Source organism: Saccoglossus kowalevskii, chromosome 4 (genome assembly GCF_978046115.1).
Source record: "Saccoglossus kowalevskii chromosome 4, keSacKowa6.1, whole genome shotgun sequence".
Taxonomy (NCBI): Eukaryota; Metazoa; Hemichordata; class Enteropneusta; family Harrimaniidae; genus Saccoglossus; species Saccoglossus kowalevskii.
In genome coordinates this window covers 11549374-11571085 of record NC_140644.1, presented here as the reverse complement: position 1 = coordinate 11571085, position 21712 = coordinate 11549374, and positions in this window count along the sequence as shown.

The following is a 21712-nucleotide window of genomic DNA, read 5'->3' as shown; positions in this document are numbered from 1 at the left end:
CTGTACCACCACCTCCTCCACCTCCTTTGTTGCCAGGCCAATCACCACCACCTTCTCCACCTCCTTCATTGCCAGGCCAATCTCAATCTCATTCATTGCCAGGCCAATCTGTACCACCACCACCTCCTCCACCTTTTTTGTTGCCAGGCCAATCACTACCTTCTTCTCTACCTCCTTCGTTGCCAGGCCAATCTCCACCACCTTCTCCACCTTCTTCATTGCAAGGTGAATCTCCATCTGCATCATTGCAAGGTGAATCTCCATCTGCTTTATTGCAAGGTGAATCTCTACCTGCTTCATTGCAAGGTGAATCTCTACCTGCTTCATTGCAAGGTGAATCTCCACCTGCTTCATTGCAATGTGATACTCCACCCATTTCATTGCCAGGCCAATCTCCACCACCTTCTCCATCTGCTTCATTGCAAGGTGAGTCTCCACCTGCATCATTGCAAGGTGAATCACCACCTGCGTCATTGCCAGGTGAATCTCCACCTGATTCATTGCAAGGTGAATCTCCACCTGCTTTATTGCAAGGTGAATCTCTACCTGCTTCATTGCAATGTGAATCTCCACCCGTTTCATTGCAATGTGAAACTCCACCCGCTTCATCGGCAGACCAATGTCAACCTCATTCATTGCCAGGCCAATCTCCACCACCTTCTCTACCTGCTTCATTGCCAGACCACTCACCGCCTTCTTCTCCCCCTCCTTTGTTGCCCGGCCAATCTCCACCACCTTCTCCACCTGCTTCATTGCAAGGTGAATCTCCACCTGCTTCATTGCAATGTAAAACTCCACCCGCTTCACTGCCAGCCCAATCTGTACCACCACCTCCTCCACCTCCTTTGTTTCCAGGCCAATCACCACCACCTTCTCCACCTCCTTCATTGCCAGGCCAATCTCAATCTCATTCATTGCCAGGCCAATCTGTACCACCACCACCTCCTCCACCTTTTTTGTTGCCAGGCCAATCACTACCTTCTTCTCTACCTCCTTCGTTGCCAGGCCAATCTCCACCACCTTCTCCACCTTCTTCATTGCAAGGTGAATCTCCATCTGCATCATTGCAAGGTGAATCTCCATCTGCTTTATTGCAAGGTGAATCTCTACCTGCTTCATTGCAAGGTGAATCTCTACCTGCTTCATTGCAAGGTGAATCTCCACCTGCTTCATTGCAATGTGATACTCCACCCATTTCATTGCCAGGCCAATCTCCACCACCTTCTCCATCTGCTTCATTGCAAGGTGAGTCTCCACCTGCATCATTGCAAGGTGAATCTCCACCTGCGTCATTGCCAGGTGAATCTCCACCTGCTTCATTGCCAGGTGAATCTCTACCTGCTTCATTGCCAGGTGAATCTCTACCTGCTTCATTGCCAGGTGATTCTTCACCTCCTTCACTGCCAGGGCAATATCTACCTCCTTCATTGACAGGCCAATCTCCACCACGTTCTCTACCTCCTTCATTGCCAGGTGAATCTTCACCTGCTTCATTGCATGGTGAATCTCCACCTGCGTCATTGCCAGGTAACTCTCCACCTGCTTCATTGCCAGGTGAATCTCTACCTGCTTCATTGCAAGGTGAATCTCCACCTGCTTCATTGCCAGGCAAATCTCTACCTCCTTCACTGCCAGGCCAATCTCCACCACCTTCTCCACCTCCTTCATTGCCAGGTGATTCTTTACCTCCTTCATTGACAGGCCAATCCCCACCACCTTCTCCACCTCCTTCATTGCCAGGTGAAACTTCACCTGCTTCATTGTCAGGTGAATCTCTACCTGCTTCATTGCAAGGTGAATCTCCAGCTCCTTCATTGCAAGGTAAATCTCCACCTCCTTCACTGCCAGGCAAATCTCTACCTCCTTTTCCACATCCTTCACTGCCAGGCCAATATCTATCTCCTTCATTGACAGGTCAATCTCCATCACATTCTCCACCTCCTTTAGGCCAATCTCCACCATCTTCCCCACCTCCTTCATTGCCATGTGATTCTCCACCTCTTTCACTGCCAGGCCAATATCTACCTGCTTCATTGCCAGGCCAATCTCCATCACCTTCCCTACATCCTTCATTGCCAGGCGAATCTCCACCTGCTTTAGTGCCAGGTCAATCACCGCCTTCTTCTCCACCTCATTTGTTGCCAGACAAATCTCTACTTCCTTCATTGCCAGGTCAATCTCCAGCACCTTCTCCACCTGTTTCATTGCTAGGTGAATCTCCACCTGCTTCATTGCCAGGCCAATCACCGCCTTCTTCTCCACCTCCTTCATCGCCAGGCCAATGCCAACCTCCTTCATTGCCAGGCCAATCTCCACCACCTTCTGCACCTGCTTCATTGCATGGTGAATCTCCACCTGCTTCTTTGCAATGTGAAACTCCACCCGCTTCATTGCCAGGCCAATCTCAACTTTCTTCATTGACAGGCCATTCTCCACCACTTTCTCCACCTCCTTCATTGCTAGGTGAATCTTCACCTCCTTCATTGCCAGTTAAATCTCCACCACCTGTTTCATTGCCAGTTGAATCTCCACCTGCTTCATTGTCAGGCCAATCACGGCCTTCTTCTCCACCTCCTTTGTTGCCAGGCGAATCTCTACCTGCTTCATTGCCAGGCCAATCTCCACCACCTTCTCTACCTGCTTCATTGCCAGACCACTCACCGCCTTCTTCTCTACCTCCTTTGTTGCCCGGCGAATCTCTACCTCCTTCATTGCCAGGCCAATCTCCACCACCACTTTCTCCACCTGCTTCATTGCCAGGTGAATCTCTACCTGCTTCATTGCCAGGTGAATCTCTACCTGCTGCATTGCCAGGTGATTCTTCACCTCCTTCACTGCCAGGGCAATATCTACCTCCTTCATTGACAGGCCAATCTCCACCACGTTCTCTACCTCCTTCATTGCCAGGTGAATCTTCACCTGCTTCATTGCATGGTGAATCTCCACCTGCGTCATTGCCAGGTAACTCTCCACCTGCTTCATTGCCAGGCAAATCTCTACCTCCTTCACTGCCAGGCCAATCTCCACCACCTTCTCCACCTCCTTCATTGCCAGGTGATTCTTTACCTCCTTCATTGACAGGCCAATCCCCACCACCTTCTCCACCTGCTTCATTGCCAGGTGAAACTTCACCTGCTTCATTGTCAGGTGAATCTCTACCTGCTTCATTGCAAGGTGAATCTCCAGCTCCTTCATTGCAAGGTAAATCTCCACCTCCTTCACTGCCAGGCAAATCTCTACCTCCTTCTCCACATCCTTCACTGCCAGGCCAATATCTATCTTCTTCATTGACAGGTCAATCTCCATCACATTCTCCACCTCCTTTAGGCCAATCTCCACTACCTTCCCCACCTCCTTCATTGCCATGTGATTCTCCACCTCTTTCACTGCCAGGCCAATATCTACCTGCTTCATTGCCAGGCCAATCTCCATCACCTTCCCTACCTCCTTCATTGCCAGGCGAATCTCCACCTGCTTTAGTGCCAGGCCAATCACCGCCTTCTTCTCCACCTCATTTGTTGCCAGACAAATCTCTACTTCCTTCATTGCCAGGTCAATCTCCAGCACCTTCTCCACCTGTTTCATTGCTAGGTGAATCTCCACCTGCTTCATTGCCAGGCCAATCACCGCCTTCTTCTCCACCTCCTTCATCGCCAGGCCAATGCCAACCTCCTTCATTGCCAGGCCAATCTCCACCACCTTCTGCACCTGCTTCATTGCATGGTGAATCTCCACCTGCTTCTTTGCAATGTGAAACTCCACCCGCTTCATTGCCAGGCCAATCTCAACTTTCTTCATTGACAGGCCATTCTCCACCACTTTCTCCACCTCCTTCATTGCTAGGTGAATCTTCACCTCCTTCATTGCCAGTTAAATCTCCACCACCTGTTTCATTGCCAGTTGAATCTCCACCTGCTTCATTGTCAGGCCAATCACGGCCTTCTTCTCCACCTCCTTTGTTGCCAGGCGAATCTCTACCTGCTTCATTGCCAGGCCAATCTCCACCACCTTCTCTACCTGCTTCATTGCCAGACCACTCACCGCCTTCTTCTCTACCTCCTTTGTTGCCCGGCGAATCTCTACCTCCTTCATTGCCAGGCCAATCTCCACCACCACTTTCTCTACCTGCTTCATTGCAATGTAAAACTCCACCCGCTTCATTGCCAGGCCAATCTGTACCACAACCTCCTCCACCTCTTTTGTTGCCAGGCCAATCACCACCACCTTCTTCACCCATTTCATTGCCAGACCAATCTCAACCTCATTCATTGCCAGGCCAATCTCAACCTCATTCATTGCCAGGCCAATCTGTACAACCACCTTCCCCACCTCCTTTGTTGCCAGGTGAATCTTCACCTCCTTCATTGCCAGACCATTCTCCACCACCTTCTCCACCTGCTTCATTGCAAGGTGAATCTCCACCTGCTTTATTGCAAGGTGAATCTCTACCTGCTTTATTGCAAGGTGAATCTCTACCTGCTTCATTGCAAGGTGAATCTCCACCCGTTTCATTGCAATGTGAAACTCCACCCGCTTCATCGGCAGACCAATGTCAACCTCATTCATTGCCAGGCCAATCTCCACCACCTTCTCTACCTGCTTCATTGCCAGACCACTCACCGCCTTCTCCCCCTCCTTTGTTGCCCGGCGAATCTCTACCTCCTTCATTGCCAGGCCAATCTCCACCACCTTCTCCACCTGCTTCATTGCAAGGTGAATCTCCACCTTCTTCATTGCAATGTAAAACTCCACCCGCTTCATTGCGAGGCCAATCTGTTTCACCACCTCCTCCACCTCCTTTGTTGCCAGGCCAATCACCACCACCTTCTCCACCTCCTTCATTGCCAGGCCATTCTCAATCTCATTCATTGCCAGGCCAATCTGTACCACCACCACCTCCTCCACCTTTTTTGTTGCCAGGCCAATCACTACCTTCTTCTCCACCTCCTTCATTGCCAGGCCAATCTCCACCACCTTCTCCACCTGCTTCATTGCAAGGTGACTCTCCACCTGCATCATTGCCAGGTGAATCTCCACCTGCTTCATTGCCAGGTGAATCTCTACCTGCTTCATTGCCAGATGATTCTTCTCCTCCTTCACTGCCAGGCCAATCTCCACCACGTTCTCCACCTGCTTCATTGCCAGGTGAATCTTCACCTGCTTCATTGCATGGTGAATCTCCACCTGCGTCATTGCCAGGTGAATCTCCACCTGCTTCATTGCCAGGTGAATCTCTACCTGCTTCATTGCAAGGTGAATCTCTACCTGCTTCATTGCCAGGTGAATCTCCACCTGCTTCATTGCCAGGCAAATCTCTACCTCCTTCACTGCCAGGCCAATCTCCACCACCTTCTCCACCTCCTTCATTGCCAGGTGATTCTTTACCTCCTTCATTGACAGGCCAATCCCAACCACCTTCTCCTCCTGCTTCATTGCCAGGTGAATCTTCACCTGCTTCATTGTCAGGTGAATCTCTACCTGCTTCATTGCAAGGTGAGTCTCTACCTGCTTCATTGCAAGGTGAATCTCCACCTCCTTCACTGCCAGGCAAATCTCTACCTCCTTCTCCACATCCTTCACTGCCAGGCCAATATCTATCTTCTTCATTGACAGGTCAATCTCCACCACATTCTCCACCTCCTTCAGGCCAATCTCCACTACCTTCCCCACCTCCTTCATTTCCATGTGATTCTCCACCTCTTTCACTGCCAGGCCAATGTCTACCTGCTTCAGTGCCAGGCGAATCTCCACCTGCTTTAGTGCCAGACCAATCACCGCCTTCTTCTCCACCTCATTTGTTGCCAGACATATCTCTACCTCCTTCATTGCCAGGTCAATCTCCAGCACCTTCTCCACCTGCTTCATTGCTAGGTGAATCTCCACCTGCTTCATTGCCAGGCCAATCACCGCCTTCTTCTCCACCTGCTTCATTGCCAGGCCAATCTCCACCACCTCCTTCATTGCCAGGTGAGTCCCCACCTCTTTCATTGCCAGGCCAATCTCCACCACCACCACCACCACCACCTTCTCCGCCTCCTTCATTACCAGGCAAATTTCTACCTCCTCCATTGCCAGGCCAATTTCCACCACTTTCTCCGCCTCCTTCATTGCCAGGCCAATCTCAACCTCCTTCATTGCCAGGCCAATCTCAACCTCCTTCATTGCCAGGCCAATCTCAACCTCCTTCATTGCCAGGCCAATCTGTACCACCACCTTCTCCACTGCCCTTGTTGCCAGGTCAATCTATACCACCACCACCTCCACCTCTTTCATTACCAGGCCAATCTGTAGCACCACCTTCTCTTCCACGACTTTCATTGTCGGGCAAATCTGTACAACCACATTCTTCTCCACCTCATTCGTTGCCAAGCCAATCTCCACCTCCTTCTCCTCCTCCTTCGTTACCAGGCCAATCTGTAGCACCACCTTCTCTTACACCTCTTTCATTGTCAGGCAAATCTGTACTACATTCTTCTCCACCTCCTTCATTGCCAGGCCAATCTCAACCTCCTTCATTGCCAGGCCAATCTCAACCTCCTTCATTGCCAGGCCAATCTGTACCACCACCTTCTCCACTGCCCTTGTTGCCAGGCCAATCTATACCACCACCACCTTCACCTCTTTCATTACCCGGCCAATCTGTAGCACCACCTTCTCTTCCACGTCTTTCATTATCGGGAAAATCTGTACAACTGCATTCTTCTCCACCTCATTCGTTGCCAAGCCAATCTCCACCTCCTTCTCCTCCCCCTTCATTGCCAGGCCAATCTACACCACCTCCTTCATTGCCAGGTGAATCTTCACCACCTTCATTGCCAGGCCAATCTGTACCACCACCTTCTCCACTGCCCTTGTTGCCAGGCCAATCTATACCACCACCACCTTCACCTCTTTCATTACCAGACCAATCTGTAGCACCACCTTCTTCTCCATCTCCTTTGTTGTCAGGCAAATCTCTACATCCTTCATTGCCAGGGCAATCTACACCGCCTTCTCCACCTGTTTCATTGCCAGGTGAATCTCTTCCTGCTTCATTACCAGGCCAGTCTCAACCTCATTCATTGCCAGGCCAATCTGTACCACCACCTTCTCCACCTCCTTTGTTGTCAGGCCAATCACCACCTTCTTCTCCATCTCATTCATTGCCAGGCGAATCTCTATCTCCTTCATTGCCAGGCCAATCTCCACCACCTTCTCCACCTCCTTCATTGCCAGGCCAATCCCAATCTTTTTTATTGTCAAGCCAATCTGTACCACCGCCTTCTCCCCCACCTCCTTTGTTGCTAGGTCAATCTGTACCACCACCTTCTTTTCCACCTCTTTCATTGCCAAGCCAATCTGTACCACCACCTTCTCCATCTCTTTCATTGCCAGGTGAAACTGTACCACAACCTCTTTCTCCAGATCCTTTGTTGCCAGGCAAATCTTCTCCACCACCACCTCCTCTACCTCTTCCATTGCCAGGCCAATCTCCACCTTCTTCTCAATCTCTTTCATTGCCAAGCCAATCTGTACCACCACGCCAATCTGTACCACCACTACCTTCTTCTCTGTTGCCAAGCAAATTTGTCCCACCACCTCTCCCACTACCTCCTTCATTGCCAAGGCAATCTGTTCGACCACCTCTTCTTCCACATTCTTGGCTGCCAGGCCAATCTGTCCCACCACCTCTTCCTCTGCCAGGCTATTCTGTACCACCACTTCGACCTCCTTTGTTGCCACGCCAATCTGTACCTCCACCTCCTCCTCCACCTCCTCCACCTCCTTCATTTCCAGGCCAATATCAACCACCGCCACCCCCTCCACCTCCTTTGATGTTCTGTCAATCTGTACCACCTCCTCCACCACCACCCCCTTTGATGCCAGGCCAACCTGTACCACCACCTCCTCCTCCACCACCCCCTTTGATGCCAGGACAATCTGTACCACCACCTCTTCCTCCACCACCCCCTTTGATGCCAGGACAATCTGTACCACCACGTCCTCCTCCACCTCTGCTGCTAGGCCAGTCTGCACCTCCTCCTCCTCCCATGTCTCCAGGGACCCCATCTGTGTATAATGCTGCAACATCAACTCCAAAACCAACGGTAAAAATGAAAACATTCAACTGGACAAAAATACCACCAACTGAAATATGTATGGCAGGTGAGTCTAGCATATTGTTTACAGTCATTATATTTCTACTAGACACATAAAGGAAAAAAACAATTTATGCCATTCCTGCTAGAAAAGAAGTTGTTTTTACTATGATATACTCAAATCAACTTTATGTTCCACTATTGTCACATGTCACTGTACAAACATATACTTTGTGTGTGTATATATATATATATATATATATATATATATATATATATATATATATATATATATATATATATATATATATATATATACATATGGCACATCTGTCATTCTGGCTAATCGCAATGGTGGCAGAATAACATAATTTATTTTAATGTTACCTCAAAGGTCAAAAGTCAATATGGCAGAGTATATTGTTGGAAAATAATTGTCATAATGTACTGCCAGAATATGATAAGATTGAGGAACTATTCAGTCGAAAGAAACCAGCAGTGGGTGGTACTCTTAAAACAAAACAAGACGAAAAGAAAGAACAAAATGAGGTAATGGGCATGTTTCTCATTAGAGTTATATCAATCATATGCAATAGCTGTTAGTTTTTTACTATTTGTGGATTTATTTACTGGAGAAGAGAGGTCTGAATGTTAACATTGTAATACCCATAATGCAACACAATCATAATTGACCAATCAGGAAACTGTTACTTTTTTACAATTTGCAGATTACTTCACTGGAGAATAAAAAAAAGTCTGAATGTAAACAGTGTAATACCCATAATTCAATGCAGTCATAATTGACCAATAAGAAAACTAGAAACTGTTACTTTTTTACAATTTGCAGATTACTTCATTGGAGAATAAAAGAAGTCTGAATGTTAACAGTGTAATACCCATAATTCAATGCAGTCATAATTGACCAATCAGGAAACTGTTACTTTTTTACAATTTTCAGATTACTTCACTGGAGAATAAAAGAAGTCTGAATGTAAACAGTCTAATACCCACAATGCAATGCAGCCATAATTGACCAATCAGAAAACTGGAAACTATTATTTTTTTTACAATTTGCAGATTAATTTACTGGATGGTAAAAGAAGTCTGAATGTTAACATTTATCTGAAGCAGTTCAAAATGCCTATAGATGAGGTGATATCGTTGATAAAGAGAGGTGATAATCAACAGGTTGATGCCGAGAAATTACGTGGATTAATAAAGTTGTTACCAGATTCAAAAGAGGTAATAATGATTGTAAACTGTTGAATAGGCTTCATTTTCACAAATGGCCGAGATGTTATTGAAACAGCGAGAAAGCCATGGGGCTTGTTTTAGCCATTATTCCAAGTAGTGTTTCATTCGCTACCACTGTCACGTCCACTGTTTATCTATCCAATATAACAGTGGATGTTACTGAACATTATTTGCGGGACAAAGACAAGGTCTCTGGTGACATAATGCTGTTATGGCTGAAATAAAGTCACACTGCTAGTCCTTCAGACATACTCTCCCTGGTATTTAGTTCCTGTTAAAAAATGCACTATGTGTGCCATCAATACTTGCATGAGAGTGACAATCAATGTAGTGAGCAGTCGTCTGGCACAAAAACAGTGTTTTATGACTTTTTATTTCATTTTTCAATTCCAGATTTCTATGCTGACTTCCTTTACTGGTGATAAAGACAAGTTGGGCATGGCTGAGAAGTTCTTTGTCAAATTAACTGATCTCAAATAGTAAATATAAATATATTATTATTGGTGCTTTCCATCGTGCATTCAGATTTCATGTCGAAAAACTATTTATTTTATACATAATGCAACAACTGTGACTCTTACAGACCTTAGATAAAATGGCCGACAAGATCACGTTCTTATATAAAAAACCATGAGACTTGTTTTTTCCCTCTCAAGTATTGGTCCATTCTATATCGTCATCACGTTCAGTGTTCCTCGTACACATGTTACCATGGTGTTTGGAACAGTGGCTGCGATAGCTGGAAATAATAGAAAAGTACTTGAATGAGCCAAAGAGTCTTGTGGATCTTGCTGGTAATGAGGTCTCGGCAGCCATTTTTATCTCAGGTCTATTGTGCTGATGTAATCAGATGTCACATGTGATGCCCAGGATTACATGTACCGTCATCACTTATAGTTAATTGATGTGCTGTTATATTTCCCATTAATTTTATTTTATTTGTAGTTATAGATTGAGACTAGATTGTATGTTGATGAGAGCAGAATTTGTTATCAACGTGAATTCCACTAAGCCAGCATTACATACAATTATTGATGCATGTAAATGTAAGTTGGTCATTTTAAATATCTTTTGTATTTCATTACAACTCTTGTATTTTTTGTAGACAAACTGTCTTGTCTTTAAACTTGCTGGAAGGATTAACCATTACGGGTAGTTGGTGCATGGCATTTTGATTTGTAAATTTGAATCTTGATGGCTGACAGGCAACCATTTGGACACAGTAAAAAGTAGATAGATTTTCTTTTGATCCTAAATTGAGAATGGAAAATAAATAATCATGCATACAAAAGATGAAGTTAATGTTGCGATTAAGAAAACCAAATCAGCATAATCCCTATGTCTGGATTCTATCTATCATTAATGAAATGTGCATATACTTGTCACTTATAGTTGTATTCAAATTTTAGTCAACTGAGCATGTTACTGCACATATATGCAATGCATTATGGGAGAAAACCTCCAATATAATGAAAAACCATTATTACTTGTGGAAACTGACACTAAATTATATATCAACTTTTTGAAATGTTTTCATAACAGGATTCATGTCGATAATAATATGACTTTTTTCATCCTATGTCATCGAGCAAAAGATATGAAAAAATAGTGGAAGGTACAGATAAATACCAACAAAACAAAAATCTTTATTTTCAATGAACTGGGTAAATCAATCGATTAGTGAATTGTATTTATGAAGTAATCAAATTACAATAATTCAATTATTTACATAACCAAGGGATTATATTTCAGAACAGCTGCAAATTTAAGTCAGCCATTGAAAATCTTGTTATGAAAGCACATAGTGCATTATGAGGTAGACACTCAATCTGCATTTACAGTTTCTTCATGAGACACCATACAATTGTTCACAAGTACAGTCTGGCCAATTCAGAAGTATGGGAATCCTTCACTTTTAAACAGATACAATCAAAACCAAATATTTCTTGGAAAATACAAAACGATATATTAACACATTCAATTTTGTAAAGGACGACGTCAAAAGATCGATGTCGGATAAAAAACTTATTTCCTTTAGTTTGGGGGGGGTTTGACCTCAAAAAGTTTCCATCCTATAAAAAAGATTTTATTTTTTAATGAAGTCAAAAAAATCTTGGAGTATTTGTAGTTCGTTTTTTTCTATCCAATCATGGACAGAAATAACCGAAAAGGGAAAAAAAACAGAAAAATGGTTTGGTTCGAGTGTAAATTTGTGCGTCAAATGAGGTGCATTTGTAAAATCTTTTTACACCCACCCGACAACCAACTGCTATGCAATACTACTGTCCGATTATCAATTTGTATTTAATGGTGAATGTAGTCTGACGCCATGACCAATATTTATCAATTAAGTTTCAGTGGGGGGTAGGGGGGGGTTTGGAAAAAAACTAAAGGAATTAAGTTTTTTATCCAACATCGATCTTTTGACGTCGTCGCTAAAGCTGTATTTGGTGTGCACAAAATAAAGAGCAAACAACATTGCCACAAGTTTTCCTATTGACTGAGAATTAACATGGACTGCACTTACATTGTGCTTTTACTTCAGTAAACTACAAGATATAAATAACAGCTCTGATGTTGCTCCTTGAAATGATATTAGTAACAAAATAAAATACAAAAAAATAAAACAAATATGTTGGCAATGTACACCTACCATCCATTCAGAAAACTGACAATAATTAACTATTAGAGCACATTTAACAAATTTATAACAAACATATGAACTTGAACCAATTTTGAACATATCAAGAATATCAATCATAGAATCAGCATCAAAGTTCAGGTTCAGGTTCAGTATATCAGCAAGCACATGTTTTATATAAAGACCTAAGATACATAGGAGTACCCCAAGAAATAAGGAAGTATATTCATTGTAATACTGCAACTACTACTAGTACATGCATTACTAGAATTTAACCATCAAGACATATCAGATGCACATTCTCAGTTCTGTGATACAATCTCACTATATGATCATTCTGAGATTACAAAATTAAGAGAAGTTTGAAAATTAAAATTAAAATATCACCTGCTAAAAGCCAATAATATGGCATTTTTGTTACTATGCTATTTTACTTGTGGCATATGTATTTCATGAATTGAATAAAATATTCATTGTCACATGCACTGTGTCCACATAGTGGAAACCACATTATATATGCATAGTTAGAGTAGATGGCAAAATATGAATTCAAAATAGTTGTTGTGTTTATTAGTCTGCACTTTCCTTCAGAAGAATGGGAAAAAAATAGCCAGATTTTGTGACTAATTGTTTCCAATTTTTTCTTTTGGCTCCCAACTTAGAGCTCATTTCTAGAAATATTGATGAAAATTGCAGAAAAATTTGGGCAAGAAAGTCCGGTGGTGAAAATGTTAAGGACATAACTCTGCAAAATTCTGGTTTTAATTTTTTTTATTTATTAATACAGGTATATTTAATAGCAAATCATTGGAGGAATTTTTGAAGCTTGTTTTGACCACTGGAAACTTTATGAATGCAGTAAGTAATGATATTGTATTACATAGGGAATGTATGATGTATGAATAAATTAACATGAGATAGCTCTGATTGGATGCAAGTTAAGATGACATCTCTGATTAAGTGTGATCTTGGGTGACAGCTCTAATTAGATGTGAGTCAGGGTGACAGCTCTGATTAGATGTGAATTATGGAGACAGCTCTGATTAGATGTGACTTAGGGTGACATCTCTGATTAGATCTGATCTTGGGTGACAGCTCTGATTAGATGCGAGTTAGGGTGACAGCTCTGATTAGATGTGAGTTAGGGTGACAGCTCTTATTAGATGCGAGTTAGGGTGACAGCTCTGATTAGATGTGAGTTAGGGTGACATCTCTGATTAGATGCGAGTTAGGGTGACAGCTCTGATTAGATGTGAGTTAAGGTAACAGCTCTGATTAGATGTGAGTTAGGGTGACAGCTCTGATTAGATGCGAGTTAGGGTGACAGCTCTGATTAGATGCGAGTTAGGGTGACAGATGTGATTAGATGTGAGTTAGGGTGACATCTCTGATTAGATGTGAGTTAGGGTGACAGCTCTGATTAGATGTGAGTTAGGGTGACAGCTCTGATTAGATGCAAGTTAGGGTGACATCTCTGATTAGATGTGAATTCGGGTGACAGCTCTGATTAGATGTGAGTTAGGGTGACAGCTCTGATTAGATGCAAGTTAGGGTGACATCTCTGATTAGATGTGAGTTCGGGTGACTGCTCTGATTTGATGTGAGTTAGGGTGACATCTCTGATTAGATGTGAGTGAGGGTGACATCTCTGATTAGGTGTGATCTAGGGTGACAGCTCTAATTAGATGTGACTTAGGGTGACATCTATGATTAGATGTAATCTTGGGTGACAGCTCTGATTAGATGTGAGTTAGGGTGACAGCTCTGATTAGATGTGATCTTGGGTGACAGCTCTGATTAGATGGAAGTTAGGGTGACAGCTCTGATTAGATGCGAGTTAGGGTGACAGCTCTGATTAGATGTGAGTTAGGGTGACAGCTCTGATTAGATGTGAGTTAGGGTGACAGCTCTGATTAGATGTGAGTTAGGGTGACAGCTCTGATTAGATGTGAGTTAGGGTAACAGCTCTGATTAGATGTGAGTTAAGGTAACAGCTCTGATTAGATGTTAGACAGGGTGACAGTTCTGATTAGATGTGAGTTAGGGTGACAGCTCTGATTAGATGCGAGTTAGGGTGACAGCTCTGATTAGATGTGACTTAGGGTGACATCTCTGATTAGATGTGATCTTGGGTGACAGCTCTGATTAGATGGGAGTTAGGGTGACAGCTCTGATTAGATGCGAGTTAGGGTCACAGCTCTGATTAGATGCAAGTTAGGGTGACAGCTGTGATTAGATGTGAGTTAGGGTGACATCTCTGATTAGATGCAAGTTAGGGTGACATCTCTGATTAGATGTGAGTTCGGGTGACAGCTCTGATTTGATGTGAGTTAGGGTGACATCTCTGATTAGATGTGACTTAGGGTGACATCTCTGATTAGGTGTGATCTAGGGTGACAGCTCTAATTAGATGTGACTTAGGGTGACATCTATGATTAGATGTGATCTTGGGTGACAGCTCTGATTAGATGTGAGTTAGGGTGACAGCTCTGATTAGATGTGATCTTGGGTGACAGCTCTGATTAGATGGGAGTTAGGGTGACAGCTCTGATTAGATGCGAGTTAGGGTGACAGCTCTGATTAGATGTGAGTTAGGGTGACAGCTCTGATTAGATGTGAGTTAGGGTGACAGCTCTGATTAGATGTGAGTTAGGGTGACATCTCTGATTAGATGTGAGTTAGGGTAACAGCTCTAATTAGATGTGAGTTAAGGTAACAGCTCTGATTAGATGTTAGACAGGGTGACAGCTCTGATTAGATGTGAGTTAGGGTGACAGCTCTGATTAGATGCGAGTTAGGGTGACAGCTCTGATTAGATGTGACTTAGGGTGACATCTCTGATTAGATGTGATCTTGGGTGACAGCTCTGATTAGATGGGAGTTAGGGTGACAGCTCTGATTAGATGCGAGTTAGGGTGACAGCTCTGATTAGATGCAAGTTAGGGTGACAGCTCTGATTAGATGCAAGTTAGGGTGACAGCTGTGATTAGATGTGAGTTAGGGTGACATCTCTGATTAGATGTGAGTTAGGGTGCAAGCTCTGATTAGATGCGAGTTAGGGTGACAGCTCTGATTAGATGCGAGTTAGGGTGACAGCTCTGATTAGATGTGAGTTAGGGTGACAGCTCTGATTAGATGTGAGTTAGGGTGACAGCTCTGATTAGATGTGAGTTAGGGTGACAGCTCTGATTAGATGTGAGTTAGGGTGACAGCTGTGATTAGATGTGAGTTAGGGTGACATCTCTGATTAGATGTGAGTTAGGGTGACAGCTCTGATTAGATGTGAGTTAGGGTGACAGCTCTGATTAGATGCAAGTTAGGGTGACATCTCTGATTAGATGTGAGTTCGGGTGACAGCTCTGATTTGATGTGAGTTAGGGTGACATCTCTGATTAGATGTGACTTAGGGTGACATCTCTGATTAGGTGTGATCTAGGGTGACAGCTCTAATTAGATGCAAGTTAGGGTGACATCTCTGATTAGATGTGAGTTCGGGTGACAGCTCTGATTAGATGTGATCTTGGGTGACAGCTCTGATTAGATGTGAATTAGGGTGACAGCTCTGATTAGATGTGATCTTGGGTGACAGCTCTGATTAGATGGAAGTTAGGGTGACAGCTCTGATTAGATGCAAGTTAGGGTGACAGCTGTGATTAGATGTGAGTTAGGGTGACATCTCTGATTAGATGTGAGTTAGGGTGACAGCTCTGATTAGATGCGAGTTAGGGTGACAGCTCTGATTAGATGCGAGTTAGGGTGACAGCTCTGATTAGATGTGAGTTAGGGTGACAGCTCTGATTAGATGTTAGACAGGGTGACAGTTCTGATTAGATGTGAGTTAGGGTGACAGCTCTGATTAGATGCGAGTTAGGGTGACAGTTCTGATTAGATGTGAGTTAGGGTGACAGCTCTGATTAGATGCAAGTTAGGGTGACAGCTGTGATTAGATGTGAGTTAGGGTGACATCTCTGATTAGATGTGAGTTAGGGTGACAGCTCTGATTAGATGCGAGTTAGGGTGACAGCTCTGATTAGATGCGAGTTAGGGTGACAGCTCTGATTAGATGTGACTTAGGGTGACAGCTCTGATTAGATGTGAGTTAGGGTGACAGCTCTGATTAGATGTGAGTTAGGGTGACAGCTCTGATTAGATGTGAGTTGGGGTGACAGCTGTGATTAGATGTGAGTTAGGGTGACAGCTCTGATTATATGTGAGTTAGGGTGACAGCTCTGATTAGATGTGAGTTAGGGTGACAGCTCTGATTAGATGTGAGTTAGGGTGACAGCTGTGATTAGATGTGAGTTGGGGTGACAGCTGTGATTAGATGTGAGTTAGGGTGACATCTCTGATTAGATGTGAGTTAGGGTGACAGCTCTGATTAGATGTGAGTTAGGGTGACAGCTCTGATTAGATGCAAGTTAGGGTGACATCTCTGATTAGATGTGAGTTCGGGTGACAGCTCTGATTAGATGTGATCTTGGGTGACAGCTCTGATTAGATGGAAGTTAGGGTGACAGCTCTGATTAGATGCGAGTTAGGGTGACAGCTCTGATTAGATGTGAGTTAGGGTGACAGCTCTGATTAGATGCGAGTTAGGGTGACAGCTCTGATTAGATGTGAGTTAGGGTGACAGCTCTGATTAGATGTGAGTTAGGGTAACAGCTCTGATTAGATGTGAGTTAAGGTAACAGCTCTGATTAGATGTTAGACAGGGTGACAGTTCTGATTAGATGTGAGTTAGGGTGACAGCTCTGATTAGATGGGAGTTAGGGTGACAGCTCTGATTAGATGCGAGTTAGGGTGACAGCTCTGATTAGATGCAAGTTAGGGTGACAGCTGTGATTAGATGTGAGTTAGGGTGACATCTCTGATTAGATGCAAGTTAGGGTGACATCTCTGATTAGATGTGAGTTCGGGTGACAGCTCTGATTTGATGTGAGTTAGGGTGACATCTCTGATTAGATGTGACTTAGGGTCACATCTCTGATTAGGTGTGATCTAGGGTGACAGCTCTAATTAGATGTGACTTAGGGTGACATCTATGATTAGATGTGATCTTGGGTGACAGCTCTGATTAGATGTGAGTTAGGGTGACAGCTCTGATTAGATGTGAGTTAGGGTGACAGCTCTGATTAGATGTGATCTTGGGTGACAGCTCTGATTAGATGGGAGTTAGGGTGACAGCTCTGATTAGATGCGAGTTAGGGTGACAGCTCTGATTAGATGTGAGTTAGGGTGACAGCTCTGATTAGATGTGAGTTAGGGTGACAGCTCTGATTAGATGTGAGTTAGGGTGACATCTCTGATTAGATGTGAGTTAGGGTAACAGCTCTAATTAGATGTGAGTTAAGGTAACAGCTCTGATTAGATGTTAGACAGGGTGACAGTTCTGATTAGATGTAAGTTAGGGTGACAGCTCTGATTAGATGTGAGTTAGGGTGACAGCTCTGATTAGATGTGACTTAGGGTGACATCTCTGATTAGATGTGATCTTGGGTGACAGCTCTGATTAGATGGGAGTTAGGGTGACAGCTCTGATTAGATGCGAGTTAGGGTGACAGCTCTGATTAGATGCAAGTTAGGGTGACAGCTGTGATTAGATGTGAGTTAGGGTGACATCTCTGATTAGATGTGAGTTAGGGTGACAGCTCTGATTAGATGCGAGTTAGGGTGACAGCTCTGATTAGATGCGAGTTAGGGTGACAGCTCTGATTAGATGTGAGTTAGGGTGACAGCTCTGATTAGATGTGAGTTAGGGTGACAGCTCTGATTAGATGTGAGTTAGGGTGACAGCTCTGATTAGATGTGAGTTGGGGTGACAGCTGTGATTAGATGTGAGTTAGGGTGACATCTCTGATTAGATGTGAGTTAGGGTGACAGCTCTGATTAGATGCGAGTTAGGGTGACAGCTCTGATTAGATGTCAGTTAGGGTGACAGCTCTGATTAGATGTGAGTTAGGGTGACAGTTCTGATTAGATGTGAGTTAGGGTGACAGCTCTGATTAGATGTGAGTTAGGGTGACATCTCTGATTAGATGTGAGTTAGGGTGACAGCTCTGATTAGATGCAAGTTAGGGTGACAGCTCTGATTAGATGCGAGTTAGGGTGACAGCTCTGATTAGATGTGAGTTAGGGAGACAGCTCTGATTAGATGTGAGTGAGGGTGACATCTCTGATTAGATGTGAGTCAGGGTGACAGCTCTGATTAGATACGAGTTAGGGTGACATCTCTGATTAGATGTGAGTTGGGGTGACAGCTCTGATTAGATGCGATATGGAGACAGCTCTGATTTTATGTGAGTTAGCGTAACAGCTCTGATTAGATGCGATATGGAGACAGCTCTGATTAGATGCGAGTTAGGGTGACAGCTCTAATTAGATGCGAGTTAGGGTGACAGCTCTGATTAGATGCAAGTTAGGGTGACAGCTGTGATTAGATGTGAGTTAGGGTGACATCTCTGATTAGATGTGAGTTAGGGTGACAGCTCTGATTAGATGCGAGTTAGGGTGACAGCTCTGATTAGATGCGAGTTAGGGTGACAGCTCTGATTAGATGCGAGTTAGGGTGACAGCTCTGATTAGATGCGAGTTAGGGTGACAGCTCTGATTAGATGTGAGTTAGGGTGACAGCTCTGATTAGATGTGAGTTAGGGTGACAGCTCTGATTAGATGCGAGTTAGGGTGACAGCTCTGATTAGATGTGAGTTAGGGTGACAGCTCTGATTAGATGTGAGTTAGGGTGACAGCTCTGATTAGATGTGAGTTAGGGTGACAGCTCTGATTAGATGTGAGTTAAGGTGACAGCTCTGATTAGATGTGAGTTAGGGTGACAGCTCTGATTAGATGCGAGTTAGGTTGACAGCTCTGATTAGATGCGAGTTAGGATGACAGCTCTGATTAGATGCGAGTTAGGTTGACAGCTCTGATTAGATGTGAGTTAAGGTGACAGCTCTGATTAGATGTGAGTTAGGGTGACAGCTCTGATTAGATGTGAGTCAGGGTGACAGCTCTGATTAGATACGAGTTAGGGTGACATCTCTGATTAGATGTGAGTTGGGGTGACAGCTCTGATTAGATGCGATATGGAGACAGCTCTGATTTTATGTGAGTTCGCGTGACAGCTCTGATTAGATGCGATATGGAGGCAGCTCTGATTAGATGTGAGTTAGGGTGACAGCTCTGATTAGATGCGAGTTAGGTTGACAGCTCTGATTAGATGCGAGTTAGGATGACAGCTCTGATTAGATGCGAGTTAGGTTGACAGCTCTGATTAGATGTGAGTTAGGGTGACAGCTCTGATTAGATGTGAGTCAGGGTGACAGCTCTGATTAGATACGAGTTAGGGTGACATCTCTGATTAGATGTGAGTTGGGGTGACAGCTCTGATTAGATGCGATATGGAGACAGCTCTGATTATATGTGAGTTAGCGAGACAGCACTGATTAGATGCGATATGGAGGCAGCTCTGATTAGATGCGAGTTAGGGTGACAGCTCTGATTAGATGCGAGTTAGGTTGACAGCTCTGATTAGATGCGAGTTAGGATGACAGCTCTGATTAGATGCGAGTTAGGTTGACAGCTCTGATTAGATGTGAGTTAAGGTGACAGCCCTGATTAGATGTGAGTTAGGGTGACAGCTCTGATTAGATGTGAGTTAGGGTGACAGCTCTGATTAGATGTGAGTTAGGGTGACAGCTCTGATTAGATGTGAGTTAAGGTGACAGCTCTGATTAGATGTGAGTTAAGGTGACAGCTCTGATTAGATGTGAGTTAGGGTGACAGCTCTGATTAGATGTGAGTTAGGGTGACAGCTCTGATTAGATGTGAGTTAAGGTGACAGCTCTGATTAGATGTGAGTTAGGGTGACAGCTCTGATTAGATGTGAGTTAGGGTGACAGCTCTGATTAGATGCGAGTTAGGATGACAGCTCTGATTAGATGCGAGTTAGGTTGACAGCTCTGATTAGATGTGAGTTAAGGTGACAGCTCTGATTAGATGTGAGTTAGGGTGACAGCTCTGATTAGATGTGAGTTAGGGTGACAGCTCTGATTAGATGTGAGTTAAGGTGACAGCTCTGATTAGATGTGAGTTAGGGTGACAGCTCTGATTAGATGTGAGTTAGGGTGACAGCTCTGATTAGATGTGAGTTAAGGTGACAGCTCTGATTAGATGTGAGTTAGGGTGACAGCTCTGATTAGATGTGAGTTAGGGTGACAGCTCTGATTAGATGTGAGTTAAGGTGACAGCTCTGATTAGATGTGAGTTAGGGTGACAGCTCTGATTAGATGTGAGTTAGGGTGACAGCTCTGATTAGATGTGAGTTAAGGTGACAGCTCTGATTAGATGTGAGTTAGGGTGACAGCTCTGATTAGATGCGATATGGAGACAGCTCTGATTTTATGTGAGTTAGCGTGACAGCTCTGATTAGATGCGATATGGAGGCAGCTCTGATTAGATGCGAGTTAGGGTGACAGCTCTGATTAGATGCGATATGGAGGCAGCTCTGATTAGATGCGAGTTAGGGTGACAGCTCTAATTAGATGCGAGTTAGGGTGACAGCTCTAATTAGATGCGAGTTAGGGTGACAGCTCTAATTAGATGCGAGTTAGGGTGACAGCTCTGATTAGATGTGAGTTAAGGTGACAGCTCTGATTAGATGTGAGTTAGGGTGACAGCTCTGATTAGATGTGAGTTAGGGTGACAGCTCTGATTAGATGTGAGTTAAGGTGACAGCTCTGATTAGATGTGAGTTAGGGTGACAGCTCTGATTAGATGTGAGTTAGGGTGACAGCTCTGATTAGATTTGAGTTAGGGTGACAGCTCTGATTAGATGTGAGTTAGGGTGACAGCTCTGATTAGATGTGAGTTAGGGTGACAGCTCTGATTAGTACTAAATGATGCTATATGTACAAGACAAAACAAAGGGGCACATAGTCCAACATTATATTATATCTTAAAATTATCTTATATTCATTTGAGTACATTATTAACCTTGTTGTTTTGCTAAAAATCCAGTACGAACTAATGATTTGAAGGAGGCAATAATTTATTATTTTTATGTACAACTTTGGGAAGAATTTGTTCAGATCCTGATTACCTTTCCATGGTCAATTTTTATTTGTTTTGTGTACTAGGGTGGGTATGCTGGAAATGCTGTTGGATTTCGAATAGATTCTTTATTGAAATTGGTAGATACCCGTGCTAATAAGCCGAGGATGAATCTACTGCATTACCTGGTTGATGTATTTGGTCATAAAGCTGGTCACTATGTATCACAGATGCCACATGAGTTTGAACCATTACCTGCAGCTTGTAGGTATGTTTGGAGGGTACATATCATATTACCAGTATTAATATTAAAACTAGAAATTTATGAAAATCCGTCAATTGCTGTATCCATGGTAACCATACCCATATCTGTACCACAATTTAATGCATTTGTGCTTGTATCAAGGGCAAGCCTCCTACAAATTTTATGAAAATTCATCCATAATTTTTTGGGTTATCTTTTTAAGTGACAAAAAGACAAAAAAACTAACAAACACTATTGATAACATAACCAACTTGGAAGAAGTGTAACATGTGCACATGTATTTATTTTGCAATGTAAAGGTGAGGCACCTTTGAGGGCACTCTAATCATTGAACATGCATTTTGTTCTGAGAAGACATGTCTGTTTCACCCACTAATTAAAAACAGCATCACAACAAAAAGTATTGTGTAGATAGTATACCGGTAA